Source organism: Bombus flavifrons, chromosome 6, assembly GCF_040668555.2.
Source record: "Bombus flavifrons isolate JBK064 chromosome 6, iyBomFlav1_principal, whole genome shotgun sequence".
NCBI lineage: Eukaryota > Metazoa > Arthropoda > Insecta > Hymenoptera > Apidae > Bombus > Bombus flavifrons.
The window spans coordinates 15552952-15570461 of NC_138447.1; the positions used below are offsets into that span (position 1 = coordinate 15552952).

Below are 17510 nucleotides of genomic sequence, written 5' to 3' on the forward strand. Positions count from 1 at the left end.
AAAACGCGTTCCACGAGCTGTATGCTGCCACGTGGTTAATCCTTACAACCCGTAACGCTGTCGTAATTATGCTTCTAACTGGAAATTAACTCGTCCATAGGATGAGTAGATACGAGAACGTTCAAAGGAATTGGGTGATTAAGTTCGGACACTGGCTATAGATCGACGAACCTGACACGATGGCAGAAAATTACTGAATGGCAAATTTATTGCTACGTTCGATGAAAGTTTAGGATCCATATAGTGTGGAACGACAGTAGCCGGTATCGAACGAGGTATTGGGTATGTCAGAGTTTTGTCTAGAAAAGAATTTGATACAGAAACATGAATTTACTGCGGAGAAGCGTTTGTAGTTTCATGAGTGGAGAATTGAACCTAAATTTTCTTATGGCACGATAGTTATGGGGATTATTTCCAAGTTTTGACAGAGAACGATAAACAGTGACCTAGTAACATGATATTAGATTATACGGCTATCTAACCTTTAGAGTACTGTGGGTGGATATATAGAATGAAAATTGTCATTGTGTCCTAATAGCGAATTCATCCGTCCGGAATGATACGTTAGCTACAATTTACTGGCGAATATATGTGCTCAGCAATTATCGTTTCGATGTTAAATTTACCTTTGAAACTTGTTCGATATTTCTGTACATATCGTAGAATCCATAGCAGGATAAAAAAAGATCAATTCTATTCGTAGCACGTATTTCGATTCTCCAAATTAGTAACTCTAATCTTACAAAATTATTCAATCCTTCCTAAACTATTGAAAATATCTGTATCAGGAAACCGTCTCTATCAGCGAAGTCAGCGAAACAATCGAAAACCATCGATGAACTTTCACGAGTGACCGAAGCCGGTCAAAGTATCGCGCGAATAGTAATTGCCACGAGGTTTGGGTCAAACTCAGTTCGCGGCAATTGAAAGGTGTAAGAGGGACGAGGTCAAAGGATGAATATATTTAGACGGGGTCGCCGTGTTCAAGGAAAATTAGTTTTGGATAAGGGGATCAAAAGAGGCGGCACTGACTCGATCGGTGAACTTAATATTGGCCGTGTTCTATCGGGATTTCGAAGCAACTCGGTTACTAAAACACGGACACCGCCACTGGCCTTCCGCCGTTCGTTTTTCCAAGCGGCTGCTTTTTTTCCTCCGACCGTCGTTCGCCCTCTGTCTCCGCTCTCGTCGTTTCAATTCGTGTTCGTTAACTTCGTTAACGCTCGCCCGGGAAATTCCAACTTTGTCCTCCTCGTCGTCACCGCTACCGCCGCCGCCAGTTTCGGCTCGGCTCGGCTCACAATTTTCACCCCGTTCACGTTCACGGGTCGCCGGTTACGATCCTTGAAATTTCACCGGAGTTTCTGGAAACACGAGCCTTACGATCGAACGTTTTAACACTTCCTCGAGCACGCGACAGCCAGTCACGATCGTTAGCCGTGCGGCCACTTCATCCCTTATCTCCGACCGGGAATTTCTACCGATTTGCATTCGGCTACGGGACGATCCGGCTTGATTCATCCTCGAATCCAGAGAGAGGATTATCGTCGTGACAAATCCGCGAATGTTCTTAACGTTTCGGTACCGTGAGGCCAGGTCAGGAGAGGAGGCTAATACGAATCTACATCCCCTGGTATGGCGATTTAAGTAATTGAGAATATTTGTTAAGTGATGAGTTACAATGTCGTAGATTTTTAATTTATAATTTTAGAGATTCGGAGCAGACATAGGGCGATTAGTAATGTGTGAAATTTAATTGTGCAACTTTGCTTATTTCATTAGCAAACTTGTCATCGTCGTACAAGAGAAAATATCTTAACTTGTTGGATACGAATACGAAGTATGTAATAATTAAATTTAATATTAGTTCCATAACTTGTGCCTCGTAAACTTTCACAAATGGTGTCGTTTCAATCGTGTAAGAAGACCTTGATGATATCCGATTTTGAAGCAACAGAAGGCTGTTCATATGACAAATCCCATATTTGAGATTAAATGGAGACATCTTTTTTATGTCGAACGATATTCTCACATATCACCATTGTTTTTTGTACAAGAATTTTATTCGATGTAGACGTGCATGAAAATTCTAATACGATCTGGAAAGTACTCTTAAAGTAATTTTAATAACATATATTACTAGATCGTAAAATACTATGGAAGAGCGGTGATACTCAAAGAGCCGTGCCATAGCGTCGCGAGAGAGCTATTTTCAAGGGTATAACGGTAAATCTAGAGAAAGTAGAAGAGAAAAAAATGAACGAGCTAGCGTGAGACAGAAAGAGAGGCGAGAGGGGTTGAAGAGAAAGCGTAGCGCGATTAACGACGCTCCGTTTCCTCCGGCGAAAGCTGGCGCATCGAAGTGACCCTGTAATGACGCCGCTAACGTCTGTCGTTAACATCGGTGACAGAGCCACGTAATTTGCGCGTCGCACATTCGTCTCGACCCTCTTTCCGGCTCTCTGTCCCATCTGACTTCCGCCATTCAATTTATCACCGCTTAAAGCCCAACTCTCTCTCTCTCTGTCTCTGTCTCTGTTTCTCGCCCTCTTCAAACATTACAATCTGCGTAAAAACTAAAATAAATTACAATGAAGGATCGCTGTAACGAAAATGACGTTGAATGTCCATAGCTGATACGTTCAAAGGAGAAACTTTTTAATTAAAATAATGTTGCAGTTTTGATATACGAGCACCCTGCTGCCGCCAGTTAGTCGCGTGTATTTTTCTCTAATTTATTTTTTGTCGTTTTCCTTATTCTCTTTTTTGTTAAAACTGCCATTTCTCCGAGAACGCTGTAACGTTCAAAGGCTGGAGAACGCGCGAAAGAAACGCAGAACATGGCACAATGGTATCTAAAAGTAGCACGATTAACGACGTCCTGTTCTCTCAACGAAAGCGACTGCGTCAGGATGGTCTGGTAACAAGGCTACTAAAACGTGTAGTTAACATTAGCGCCATAGTCCCGTAATTTGCACACTCTAGATCCACTTGATGCCCTCTTCTCTCTCCCTACTCTCTTTTCTATCTTTCTTCGCACCATCTTTTCTCGCCTTCTCCTCTATCTGTCGTGTGCAGAAGCTTATACATGATGTGCCGTGCAATTTGGAAAAGGTGCATTCCCGAGACCGTTAGATGTAGCAGAAAGTTTCAGCTAAAATTAAATAGTACGAATTACTGCATAGTTTTATGCATTTTATATATTGACGTTTTTATAAACTGTAATTGTACTCTTTTTTAAACTGAAACTCTGCTTTTACCGTTTTACTCTGATCTAGTCTTTTAGTTATCTCAAATTCCGAAATTTTTATTTTATAGTACAGTAACTAACAGTCTCTGCATATCAAAAAATACCAAAAGCAATTATGACGGATTGACGGTACAAACAAACAAAATGTAATTGTACTCCTTTTTAAACTGAAACTCTGCTTTTACTGTTTTACTCTGATCTAGTCTTTTAGTTATCTCAAATTCCGAAATTTTTATTGTATAGTACAGTAACTAACAGTCTCTGCATATCAAAAAATACCAAAAGCAATTATGACGGATTGACGGTACAAACAGACAAAATGTAATTGTACTCCTTTTTAAACTGAAACTCTGTTTTTACTGTTTTACTCTGATCTAGTCTTTTAGTTATTTCAATTTCCAAAATTTTTATTGTATAATACAGTAACTAACGCAGGGTATCTGTGCATCAAAAACTATCAAAAAGAGCCATTACAGATTGCAACATGTATTACAATTAACAAATGATCTACTATGGATCATTGAAATCTGAACATCTCTGAAATTAGTCTTCCATTAAAATTAAAAAACATATAGAACACTATTTAATAAAACGGTGATGACTAAGAAGTTTCTGCAAGTTACTAAAATTTCCACATTCCTAAAAAGATCACTACCTCTTGTTATATATTATATGTTCGTATCTATACAACTTGTGATCCATGATTCTAAATGTAACGGAAATATCTCACTTGAACAGAAGCTACACGCTGCACACGTATGTAAATATATGTATGCGTTTGTATAGGTGGTAGGTGCATATTTTTCTTTCCTTTTTCGTTTTAGCGCGAATAGTAAGAGCAGCTACGGCAGGGAATGGCATCACGTAATTTTCGCAATGAAGTGTTACGCTACAACGTTTCTCGCTTTCCTAATGCAGCCACTTCCGGGCGCAACGAAACCGAGCATTAGAAGGATTGCGGCTTGAGAAATTGGTCGACCCGGTTATTTATACGCCGCGTCGTTTATATGGTAACACCCTGGATTCGAGTGTTCAAGCGGAAGAAACGGGGGCAAATTATCACATGGAACGGGAACTCTGTCTTGGCTCTTTGTTTTTAAAGATATTTCTCTTTCCTTTTATTGCGCAAGGTTTAGGTTTCTATAAATTATTTTTAGAAGCTTTGGAGAAATTAAGCACTCCCCTTTAGGGGTTTTCTCCCGTCTTCAGTCTCTGTTTCCTCCATTTATTTAGAAAACAAGAATTATGTCTACGCTCCATTTAAGAATTACAAAGTGGTTAACAAAAGTAACGTGCGCATGCCAGATTTTTGTTTAAGTCTCTAGATAAATTCATTTCTTATACAATTTCGTTGTAAAATACAACTTCCAAGTTTAAGATATAAATCTTTTAATTTCTTGTGTTGAAGTAGCTGTAAAATATGAATCTCTACTTTTTATATTTTACGAGCGTGTTAAATAAAGAACCGCTTTTTTTACAAATTAGTACAAACTTTTATGAAAAAAAAGCTCTTCTGTGTTACTACTTGTCATCATTGTATATTCTATGAATATGCCACTGTATATCCTAAACCTTTTAATTTCAGAAGAAACATATATATACAGGGTGGTTGGTAACTGGTGGTACAAGCGGAAAGGGGGTAATTCTACGCGAAAAAATAAGTCGAAAATATAGAATAAAAATTTTTCGTTCGAGGCTTTGTTTTCGAGAAAATCGACTTTGAATTTTCGCTCGGTACGCGTGCAGTACGTTATAAGGGATCTCACTGTAGATCGTTGTCTCGATGGAAAAATAAAAAAAAAAAATTTTTTTTTAATTTTTATTCTATATTTTTGACTTCTTTTTTCGCGTAGAATCGCCCCCTTTCCGTTTGTACCACCAGTTACCAACCACCCTGTATATTCATATACTTGTTCTCGTTCCTAAATTAAATTCACATATAATCTTCCATCTACATGTATGGTATTAGAATGTATGTAGCAGAAAAAAATGGAAAATTCCTGCAATGTAGAATTACGCGATTCACGGTATCGAAGATGAGAAAAGAGCTTTTGATTCGAACTCGATGTAGCTATAAAATGATAGTCGAGCGTTCGAACCAAGTCAGCCCGTGTACGCACGTAATAGTTGCGTCGATAGAGATAAAAGTTCACGCAAACAGAGCGAGGTCTTAATCGCGAACTCTTCACGATTTTCTGCCAACTCTTTATTCCTTGTATATAACTTTGTTACGCGCTCATTAAAAGTTCCAGGACCGGCGTTTATCTTAGTCTCTCGGACGAGCTTGTACGAAGTTGATCCGAGGCTGCTTCAACTTCTTTCAGGTTCCGAAGGACGATACACAGAGAGTGGGATAGTTCCTTGGAAAATTACAGTTTTATAAAATAATCGATTCAAGTGTTTCCGGCAGGTTTATGGGGTGTAATCTTCTCACGATTAAAGTTCTGGGAAGTTAAGCTCCTTCGACACTGTATAAATACAATCCATTAAATATCCCTTGTTTTATCTACCGATTGTTATTTTACTGTAATTCATTAATGTACTATTATTCTATTAATTAATTCATGTATAATTATTATTTGTTTCTAGCTTTTAAATACATAATTGTAAAAAGCTATAGCCAACTGTAAGTTTTCTTTCACAGTTAAGCAAAACCCTTTGAATCGAACGTTAAACGATGAATAGGAATTTTTAGATTTATACATTGGTAGCAAAGAATCATCGAAAACACTTTTGTTACTAAGAATACATCAAATGTGACGAATCCTGTTCATATAAAATCGAATCTTGTTAGATATTGTATGTAAAAATTGGAATATCCTTTCATCTTCAATTGTATAGCTATATTTTCCGTACAAATTCCACGATTTTTATATCTCGAAATTGTGATTCGATCCATATACTTGAAACCTCTTAACGTAAGTAACTACGTCATTCAACCGTCGAATTAGAAGAATATTTCACCCTTATTATGAAATTACAAAATTCTATCCGAATTATCCAGACCCCGTTTCCTCGTAATCCAGTAAATTTCCAGCCGGAATTTGGCAAAATCTTATCGTCCTGGAATCTCTCTCCATTCGTTCATAAATCGTTCTAATTGGTTAATAAAATATTCGTCAGGTGGCGTCAAATAAATCGCGAGCCTGCAGAGCATTCTATTCGCTAAGAAAGCTCTCCTCGTGAGTCGACTTGAACTCTAGATCGCCCTCGATTCTGCTATCATCGTATTTCGACCTTATTCCAGACTGCCCGATGAGCACGTCCTTCCCACGGGTCTTCTGACAGGAAATTATCTCGAAAAATGTATTCTACCTATATCTTTCTATCTGCTGAAAGAAGAAACGCGTCTTCGAGTACCAGACAGATCGCTCGATTCGCTGTCCTTCTCGTTTCATCGTGCTCGTCTCCATCCGGATCGCCATTGAAATAGGATAGAAGCGTGATTAATCAGACAACAGGAAATCTAATTTCTCTGTCACGATTAAGGCAGATTGAGATCTGTTCTCTTAACTTTATTCGTCTTGTAATATGTCTAACGATAGATGAGTAAAAATCGTTTTGTTAACTGTTCAATTCTTACTTCTTTAGGATTTTGTATAATTGCATAATTATTGGTATTTACTTGTTTTTCTGATACATTAATTTCTACCGAGAAACAATGAAATAGTAATTAGATACGTAATTAGATACGTAGAAGAATGTTCGTATGAATTTTAATTTCAAAGAAATCTGAAATGTTCTGTTAATACTTGAAAATTGGGAGCTATCCGAGCAATAAATGACAGTAGGCGATATAACTAAGAACGCGCATTGTAATTGTCGAACTTAAAAGTAGCAAAATAATTCGTTTTCGTAGACCTGGTCTAATGTTAATTGCCGTTAACTGTGCGATTTGGAATTTTTATAATTTCCGATAACAGAATCGTATGCTCGTATATACCGAACCATTTGAAATATAAATCCCTGAATATCCGTGAAATTGCAAAGATATTCGTCTGCACAGGACCTAAGACGATTTCAAGATACGAAGGGTGAGATGACACGGCTGACTTCCACGTTCCAAGCGATTGGATGTTAGGCGAACAGAACGGAGTTAGGAAAGTTGGAATCCCCTTATCGAAACGGCGAATGGTAGATCTTTTCTGGTTAGCGTTGAGCTTACAGGGTTTGAAACTAGGAAGATGACTAGAGCATGCGTACGAAGTGGATCGAACGAGCGCGGTTTTGTTACAGAGATACGCTTAGTGTCAGATCGGGTGCAATGAAATAGTGATTAGGGTAGATTGGGTAGTTTGACTCTTTTCCTTCTTGATAGCACTCTTCGGAAGGATGCATCGTTTTCTCTTTAAAAGTGCATCAACGCTCGTGCGCTAGTTCCTCGGAGATTTTCTCTCTTTACGACATTTGAAAAAATTCGTATAAAATTGGGAAAAGCTACAGAAAGTAAAAATTGTATTCTCGTAGTGGTCTAATTCTACAGTGGCTACAGCAAGTATTTCTACGTATTCTTATTTTCCAACGAAGTGTCCTTTCATCAGGTTCTATAAATTTCATTTTCATAATATGCAATTTTTGTAGACATAGAAAATACTTTAATAAACTTGCACCTAATTGTTATAAAAGTGTTTTAATAAATACAATAGCATTCAAGGGTAAAATATATTTTTCGAACTGTACTTTTTTTTTGCAAAATATAGCAGTTTATCAAGATTCATTAGGACGCTGTTGTGTAAATTGTATTTCTGCAAAAACTCGTTTATCCAATAAAATATTCGAAAAGCTAGCCTGCACCGTCATTCCAATTAAAAGCACGGAAGATAGTAGGAAAGACTTTCGAGTCGCGCCGTCATTCAGTTGGAGGGTCGGAAGCAAGTTCGGTGCAAGTATGTTCTCGTATTGGATCGAGACGCGACGATGGAACATAATGGATTGAATTCCGGTTCGTTTCTTTGGTTCGGTCGTTCCGCCGGTTGTCGCCGGTCCGGCAATTTCGTTGCGCGACAAATTCGCCGATTCGCGAATCGAAAAGATGCAGACGTGGCACCAACCCGCATCCATCCAATCAGCGCGCCTCTCGAAAAAAGGGAGGTCGAAAAGCAGCGGAAGTGGTTTTCACGCGCAAAACCGACATCACAATTCGACAGGAATCTCCAACCAGCTTTTTCTTTTCCACCTCTTTCCCTCTGTTTCGCCACTAGTTCTTCCGTGCTCGAGTTTCATTTTCCACCGAGACGAGATACGGTTTCGTTACTTCGAGCTCGCCGCATTTTCTCTACAAAACGTGGGTCTCTCTCTCTCTCTCTCTCTCTCTCTCCCTCTCTCACCTCTTTTTAGGATTTTTAACGTGACTCCTCGCTCTTTTTGGCTACTCTCGTAGCTTCATTTATCCTTAAGCCATCCTCGTCTTGGTTTACTCCCTTGCAAAATTACCACGAGCTTTTAACGAATGACGATATTTTAATAAAGCGTCGCTTAATGAACGAAAGAAGGATCGTGAAATATGGTTATCTTGGATGAATATCGCAGGCGATGTTTGCAGCCAATTTCCGTGTTAAGCGCTTTTATAAAAATACCGTGGTAAGTTTAATTTATATGAAATCCGATGAATAGAGTCGCCAGTATGATTAAAAATGCTGTTTTACCGTCATTTAGTGGAGATAATGGATAGAGATTCAATTTATTTAACAATGGAATTATTAAACTCATCAGAGACGTGTCAGATCTTTTACCTCACAATTACAAAAATCAATGCCGAAATTTTATAAAAATATCCTACGAATTTATTTTCATCGCACCGCTTCGATTAAAATTGTTACAATTTTTTGCTTCAACGATTACATTTCAATGAATAATAAATTAATTCATTTTTCAAGACTGTTTTTACTTTTTCTGAACACCTATCGTTACTCTCTCTTGAAAGTTCTTACAGATAGGGATAAAGTACAAATGCAAACCTATTCCCATTGATCTAGCCACTCACAACTACCCGCGTTTCTCGAATTCCTCTTTGTGAGCACAATCGCATGGAATCCTCGACGTCGTTTCCCAGTAAACCCGATACATACGTCGTTTTTCACGAGAACGCTTTTTACGGGCGTGCAAGTTTCATCCACCGAGAGAGAAGTTGATGCTGAAGCGACGGTGGACTTGAATGGTGGGAAGCCTCCTGTATATCTCCTTTCTTCCCTCGTCATCTTTTGATTCGTCTAATGTCGAGATAACGTCTTTTGTCGAGATATCGATCTTATTGCGGGCATTGAAGTTTGCGGAAGTTAAACGAGTCCGCGTAGCAACGTGAAACGAACCGAAAACCGGAAGCATCGGTATTCGCGATCCAGGAAAAACTCAATCAGTTCAAATTGGAAATTTATTTCTTTCCTCGATATACTTCCCAATCTGTATGTGTCGAGTCGAATCGTTATTAATATCGATTATCCGATTGGCTCGTTCCTCTATTTACGTAGAAATCGATAGATGCCTCGATACAAATATTTGAAATCGCTTTTATGATAATGGAAATGCAGTGGAATTGAAACAATGGTATTTGAGACGAATTACGATATAAATTAGAAACGTTCGAAATCCAAACTGGAAATTCGTGTTCGCTACGCTTAGTTTATTGTTCCTTAACTCTATAACCGTTCGACATAAACTTACTCGTAGACAACGATTTCGTTTCATGGAATTCCGCTTCCGTGCCTGCCAACGCGCCCTCTCTCGCTCCCCTTCAACATCCACTTAACTTTTTTCTCGTCGTATGTAGAACGCTCTTGGAAAATCGAATCAAACTAACTTCGCTGGTAACGAACGGTATGTTCGGGCTTTTTGGTTACGTAATCAGCAGCTACATTTTAGATTTTACAAGTTACGAAATTTCACAACGAACTCGAGAAACTATCGCTATCTTTTAACTGGCATTTTCAAAGTTTTTAAACCACTAGTCTTAGAATCATCTTAGAATTACATACGTTATTTGAAGAATTTTAGATCTTTCGAGCCTTTCCAAGAAGAAAACTATATAAATGTTAATAATTTTCAATCTTGTAAAAGTTTCTATCAATCGTGCGGTGCAAAAATTGGCAAGGGACGTTCAAATTTCACGCGGCAATTTTATCAAAAATCATGTTTTTTTTTTCTATTTATTTATTTAAATTTCACAATTTGTCCAGTAGGACATTTGGTAAAATGTTATATCTTGGTGTTGTAATAATATAACATGTGGGTGGTTACCCCCAGCGGGGTACCATCTTCGTGTTTGTTAGGTTATGTCCTTTGTGAAATCTGTTGGGTGTTTCCTTTTTAGTCTTCCTTCTATGTTTGATGTGTTGATCGTTTCCGCTGCCAGCCGGTTCGGGTGCGTTGCTATTCTTTCTCTGTACCTTCTTGCGTATCTGTTAATCTCCTCCTTGACCGTTGGTATTCCAAGGTCTTTCCGTATATCTTCGTTTCTGTCGTACCATGGTGCGTTTACTATTGTTCTAAGGATTTTAGCTTGGATTATCTCTATTTTCCTTATATGGCTCATTGCTGCTGTTCCCCATAGTGGTATTCCGTACGTCCAGACTGGTTTTATAATCGTTTTGTATATTTTTAATTTGTTTTCTATGCTTAGTTTGGATTTTCGACTTGTTAACCATTGCATTTGTCTCCTTGCTGCCTGTATTTTGTATATTATTGATTTAATATGTTGTGTCCATGTAAATTGTGTATCTAGGTGGAGTCCTAGGTATTTGACTTGCCTTGTTTGTGTTATTTGCGTGCCGTTAAGTATAATGTTTGGTGGTATCTGTTTTCGCAGTGTGAATGTAATGTGGTTGCATTTATCGGGGTTTGCTTTAATTTGTTTATCTTGAAGCCACTTTTCTATTTTTGTGATATGTTCTTGTAGTAATGTGACTGCTGTTACAGGGTTAGTGCGCCTGACTAGTACAGCTGTGTCATCCGCAAATGTCAATATTTTGCTATTGGTAGTTGTTGGTATGTTGGCCGTGTATAGTGTGTATAGCATTGGTCCTAGGACGCTTCCTTGCGGAACCCCTGCCTTGATATCTTTAACTTCGGAGTATGTATCTTTAATTTTTACTCTAAAGGTTCTGCTGCTTAGGTACGAATTTAATAAATGATATATTTGTTCCGAGAATTGTTTCCTGATTGTTTGTAGAAGGCATTCGTGGTTTATTTTATCGAATGCCTTCTCTATGTCCATAAAGAGGCCTGTACAGTATTGTTTGCCTTCTAATGCTGTTAATATTTCATTAGTGAGTCATCAAAAATCATGTGTATCGAAACATGCGACACGATACGTTCACTACTGGGAGGGAAGAAAAATGTTATCACTTTTGGCATTTTTGAACTTTCTCCATTTCGCTATCTCCAATTGCAACATTTCTCTATTACTCTTATACGTTTTGGCTACATTATGCGCGCTGAATTTAAAAAAACATTAGTTTTCGAAAGAGCCACGGCGAACACGTTACGAGTGGAATAATTCGTTTCGACTGAACGGAACCGCACAGGGAACTAACAGACCTTCGGAACGTTTATGGAAACGAGCGGTTGGAATTTTTTTTTTTATTATAACATCACGTATGGGAGTCGTACGCCTTTGATGAAAGAACGAAGAGTAATGCATATGTACAATATCGAACGTGAGCGTGCCTTTTGAATTTTAAATCGCGACAGGCAAATTACGGAGATGCTCGTTAAATCGCGCAATTTGCAGTTCCCGAGTAAATTCGCATTGCTAATCGGCCCATTAATGCTCCTATTACTTTTGAAACTCGTGCAATTATGACGTTCCATTGGATTTCAATCGATAATTTTGGCTTTGTGCGGCAATTCATTTCTCGATAATATTCACTCGTTTATATCGCCTAGTCTTGTTAAAACTATCCTAAGATTCAACGTTCTTTTTACTGGGAATCGATCGATGGAATTGCCAAAACCGTATCTCCCGTGTCGTATGTTCTTCGCTTTGCCAAACGCTAAAATATACTCCAGGTAATTCGTATATCGAGAAATATTTCTTCTTCGAAACGATCATTACTGTCTTTATGAGAGTTTTTATGCGATTCGTATCAACTAATTAAACTCGCAAGCATTTTGAAACTATCTAAAGACGAACTTGAACTGACGTTCAAATAACTTTTGGATTACTTTTAAACAATCTTAAAACCATCGTAAGAAAACCTTGACAAACTCTAGAATAACCTAAAAAGTCTTTTATATTAAATAATCTAAATAGTCTAAGGAGTAAGGACAAGAAAGGATGTTCTATTTGAAGTGAAGTTTAGTTTTATTTTAACAAGCAATACCCAATGCAAAAACTGACTACAATATGTTCGTACGTCTCATTCTCACACTCGGCTCACAACTTGTGTCCTCCCAGGTCAAAAAATGCTGACCCTCAACCCTCGCACCCTTCTCTCACTCCTTTACTCATTTAGCTTTGACGTGACCAAGGCATACACTCTTACTTACACTTTCTCTCTCTCTCTCTCTCTCTCTTTCTCTTTTCCCCAGGACTCTTACGATTCTTAGTTTATACCCTAAATTTACAACTCATACTATCCCGAGAAAACTCGAACTTAAATATGCGATAGACCAAGCGTATACTCCCCTTTTTTGATATTACATATGTCGGAGATGTAGGGACATCGGGCCTTTCTTTTGGAATTTTGGGAAGATCCCCGATACTTTGGTCCAAGCTATTCATTATAGCTGTACTTAAATAACAGAACTTAGAAGTAGTTGTTGCGATACGATCTGATTATGTTTGCCCAAGGTTTGTGACAGTGGGCTTGGGGTCGAGGTGACACGACTGGTCGCCGAACGTAGCCACGGTCACGGGATGGACGCTTTTACTTCACAGTAGAAGTACCAGTTTTGAGGGGCACACGCTGTATTAACAAACAAGCCCCGAGGCAGGAGCAATGACGGCTCTACGCGGGTCTGCCTATTAACGGCGTCTGGAACTTTGTTGATAACCCCGGTCAATACGCAATTGACAAGTGTGATCGTGTCAGTCTTTTATTCTTACGATCACCTTGGAGAGTTTACACGCAACGTCTGGTCAATCAGTCGGAAAGATACCGTGCTTCACAGCTAACGTCATTTTGAGTTTCAAAACATATTCGATTGTACAAAGAGTAATTCCGTTGACCGTGGATTCGTTCGAACCTAAGAATATTGTCTTTACTTTAAGAGTGTCTAATAATCACGTTGAACTGTTAAACCCTTTTAAATCAACACTTGTACATATAATTGAAAATATAAACCTCATTGAACGACAACGATGGCTTGTCCTAATAAAGATACGCAACGCGCCCCTAGAACTAGCGCCAACCCGACAAACCCGATACATATATAATTTTCAAGTAGCCATGAAATAGGTTCAAGATGACCTTGGAATGATCATAAAGCAACTTCGAAACGACTCCTGTTGACTTTGAAATAACCTTAAAACAATATCTAGCGGCCTTCAATTAACCTAGTGTAACTTACGTACAAAGTTGACCAAAGTGTCACGTACAAACACACTGACGGTTGCCTGTTTTAATCAAGAATATAATTTCAATAAAGTCACCGAAACTTCCAGGATAATCCAGTGATACTTTAGGGTCGCGACTTTCAGTTTTCGGGAAAGTTTCTGGAACCAGTCGAATGGTTGGCTAGTAAATTAAAGACCGTCGCCGATACCTTCTTCCGCGATTTCGCAGAAAGACAGCAAGATCGTGGAAGTTAAGGTGCGGAAGTTAGATGCCATAAATCATGCCGTGGCACATTTATGCCAGTCGCGCGCCGCCAGTTTACCACATTACACTCGACTTTCGTAACTTATATAAATTTCATCGAGCAGACCAGTCGCTGAACACCATCGGCGAATCGCTCCCATGAAAGTGGCTGGTAATAGCATAGAAGACATTTTGGGGTCAAAAGCGATTCACCCCCTTTCTTTTTCCTCTGCCAGAACCTCGAGCATCCTGTAAGCGAAATTCACGCGACGTACACCGAGTTTCGTAAACGCGCTAGATTCGTCTCTTTCCCGCGAAACACTTTATTTCGACAACAGCTGCTCCTTATTACCGTCGCTTCAACCGCTTAAATAATAACGCTGAGTCGAGAACAAAGCGTGGCTCACAGCCTTGGCGTGCGTTGCAAAAACCAGTTCTGATTTTACATAGAGGGGATTGTACTTGATTAACATTCACTGCGATCGTAATTGTTAATTACGTACGTATTCCTTATTTAGAATATATGTTCTTGAAATTGTAGAAGTCATAATTAGAAATTCTGATGTTCTAGAATCTCCGCACGTATAGCTTATGAAACTTTTAATTTCAAATGCTGCAGATTACGCTCAAAAGAAAATGGTAAACTATAGAATAAATTAAAATTCTAGAATGTTTACACATTTCTAAATCTCCAAATTTTCATTATTAGAGGTGGCGCTTAACAATAAAATTGTACAATTTAATATTCTGGAAGCCCAAAATTTCGATACGTCATTTCTAAAACATTGATTTTTGACTATCGCAGATTAAGAAAAAGAAATTTGTTTTATATTTTAGAATTTCAATGTACAATTTCTAACGCTTCAATTACTATAAATCTCGATTAAAAGGAAAATGCTATTTTCACTATTGTGAATCCGTATATATCAGGATTAATCTGCGCGAAATAATTATGGTTGGCAAACTAAAGAGTTAATCAGCTGATTCTCTACTTTCCAATTAACGGCACCGCAATACGCTCGACGGAAACAAACTTGTTCCACAGCTAGTTCGATTATTGCAGATCCCGCCGGCTGATCACGCGACAATTTATGAAATTGATGAACCGTTCTATGAACGTCGAGCGACCGCAAAACCGAGATCGATTATACGCGCAATCAAGTCGATTTATTTATTTTGAGAACGCGTTATGGCGGAATCGCTCCGCGGATTGTTAGTTTGCCTGTAAAATTGCCAATCCTCGCGATTAGACCGGAAACGCGGTGACTGTGACACGACGGATGACCACGAATCCGCGGTAAAGATGAAAATGAGCAATCGAAATCAATGTCGTGATCCTCATCGACTTTGAAATTGGTAATAGAAATCGCTAGCTCTCGATGGTTTAAGGTGGAAATGCAATAATACAAAATATTCATATTACCTTTTTCATTTCTGGCCCTCGATCAACGGTTATCTGAAGGATACTGTTGTTATGATTAAATTCATATTGACAGTCGTTTTTATTGATACAAAAGTACACGTTCCATTAAAAAAATGAAAGAACAGTCTCGTTATTTTTTGTTAAATATTGCGAATAAAAAATTGTACCTTCATTTTCTTTTTTTTTTTTTTAATGTTGCGAATATGGAATGTGCTATTGTGTCGGGTAGAAAAAACGGTAAAACTTTTTCTGTTTCTATTTTTTCCGTAGATATACCACTTATGACAAAAAAGCTGACTAATAATCACACGAACAGCCTGTGTATTAAGCTAATGAACATTGGTATAAAAATTATTCATTGGATCATTAAGATAATGGATCTGTCCTTTTGTTACAGTTTTCTCATTTCATGGAGCTGTCTTCGACCAGTAATGAAATTCATACCATTATTGAACGTACTTGAAAAACTGCATGATCTCTCAATGCTCTAAAAGAATTGTTTCCAAAGTTCTAACCTGATATTATCAGAAGCAAGAACTTACTACAACAGCAGTAGTATAAATATTCATAACGAGATAAATTGATTTCTCGATAGAACACTAGTGAAAAACACACATTCAAGGATTAAGATCTAATTTTGCAGAAGAAGAAAATTTCATAACAGTATTAACGTGATTCCAGTTAGCGAAGTTACGAAAGAACGATCTATAGAATTTCTGGAATCTCGTTTAAACAATAACTAAACGAAAGTTGAACGATAGAAAAGCGTTCTTCAGGAACTATGAAAATCGTCGAAGGTCCTTTGAGCGTGGAGAAAGAATCACGAGGGTCGACGAAGCATCTTTGAACAAGACATAGCGTATATAAGATGCGTAGTGAAAACGCTGATACTTTATGTATACGACAACGTTCGACGAACGTGTATACATCGCAGATGGTGACTCTGCCATAAATATTTAATAAGCTCACCGTAAGGAAAAGCGTTTTCCAAGGATATGGCCGGATCTCTTGCGATTTCTGCTTTCTCGTCAATTAAGGAGCAGGTTCGTTGAAGCATATTGGTCTCGATATAGTTAGTTTACTTTTCTTCTATGATCTAATTTGTTAATCAATTATTCAAATTCCGAAATTTCTTTCCCTAGGAAAATCCAAAAGGAGCATCATTGACATCGTTTGATCAAATTTGCATCTTCGTTATTGTTGTAGAAAAATACACTGAATTATGAAGACCAACTCTATTTAAGAGCAAGTTAAATCACGGAATATTTGAAATTAGATTATTTGTAATAACAGGTTGAATAATAAACATTGTGTACTTTTCTGCACGAATCTTTTAGAAGAGTAAAGTTTCGATTAATTATTTCGTTATTACTCAAGCTATTATATTTGATTGTACTCTTCAAATTATGTCTAAATATAATTGAAGTACAAAGGGTGTATTTAAAAAAGAATGTATTAAATAACGAAACATTATGGCGGAAACGTCTGACAAAAATTCACAAGCTCTTAAGAGTTTCTACTTTTGTCCTCGTCTGCTACCTTAATTAATTATGTTACGCCAGGAAATAGCTTACACTGTCAATTAAATATTATCCATTCTTAACGACATCTAGCTGGGACGAAGGATGCAAGGTGGTCCGGCTGACCTGGAGTATTAATCGCGTTACGAGGACGCAATTAACGACGATCGAGGAGGAAGTTTAACGCCCGACACGATCTTTCTAACGAAAAGTAATCGCGGCCTGGAAACAGTCGACGATGGGGAAGCCGTTTCGTTTCGTTGAGAAAGCAAATTAATTTGCATTTAAATGAAGGCACGTAAAAACGCCGGATAACGTCGCGTGAATGGTGGACAAAGGGAAAAAGACCCAATTAATTACTAGAGGGCCTTCTTTCATCGAGAAGTATATTCAACGAATACCTTTCTTCCTTCTTTAATTCCCTTCGTACAGAGACAATTTCTTTTCGCCACGTTGAAACAACTGTACATTGAAACATGTATCGTATACAAAATGTCTCATAAAAATTAAGAAATACACGTCGATGTATAAGAAAATTTGTTTTTCGTTACGGTTAAAAGCCAAAGGTGTGTAAGGGTAAA

At 38.0% G+C, this 17510-nt stretch overlaps 1 protein-coding gene across 2 annotated transcripts in view; it reads right to left on the minus strand.

The window, feature by feature from the left end:
• Positions 1 to 17510, minus strand: part of LOC138180545 (uncharacterized) — a 283290-nt gene that overhangs the window by 128934 nt on the left and 136846 nt on the right. The window lies entirely within an intron of this gene.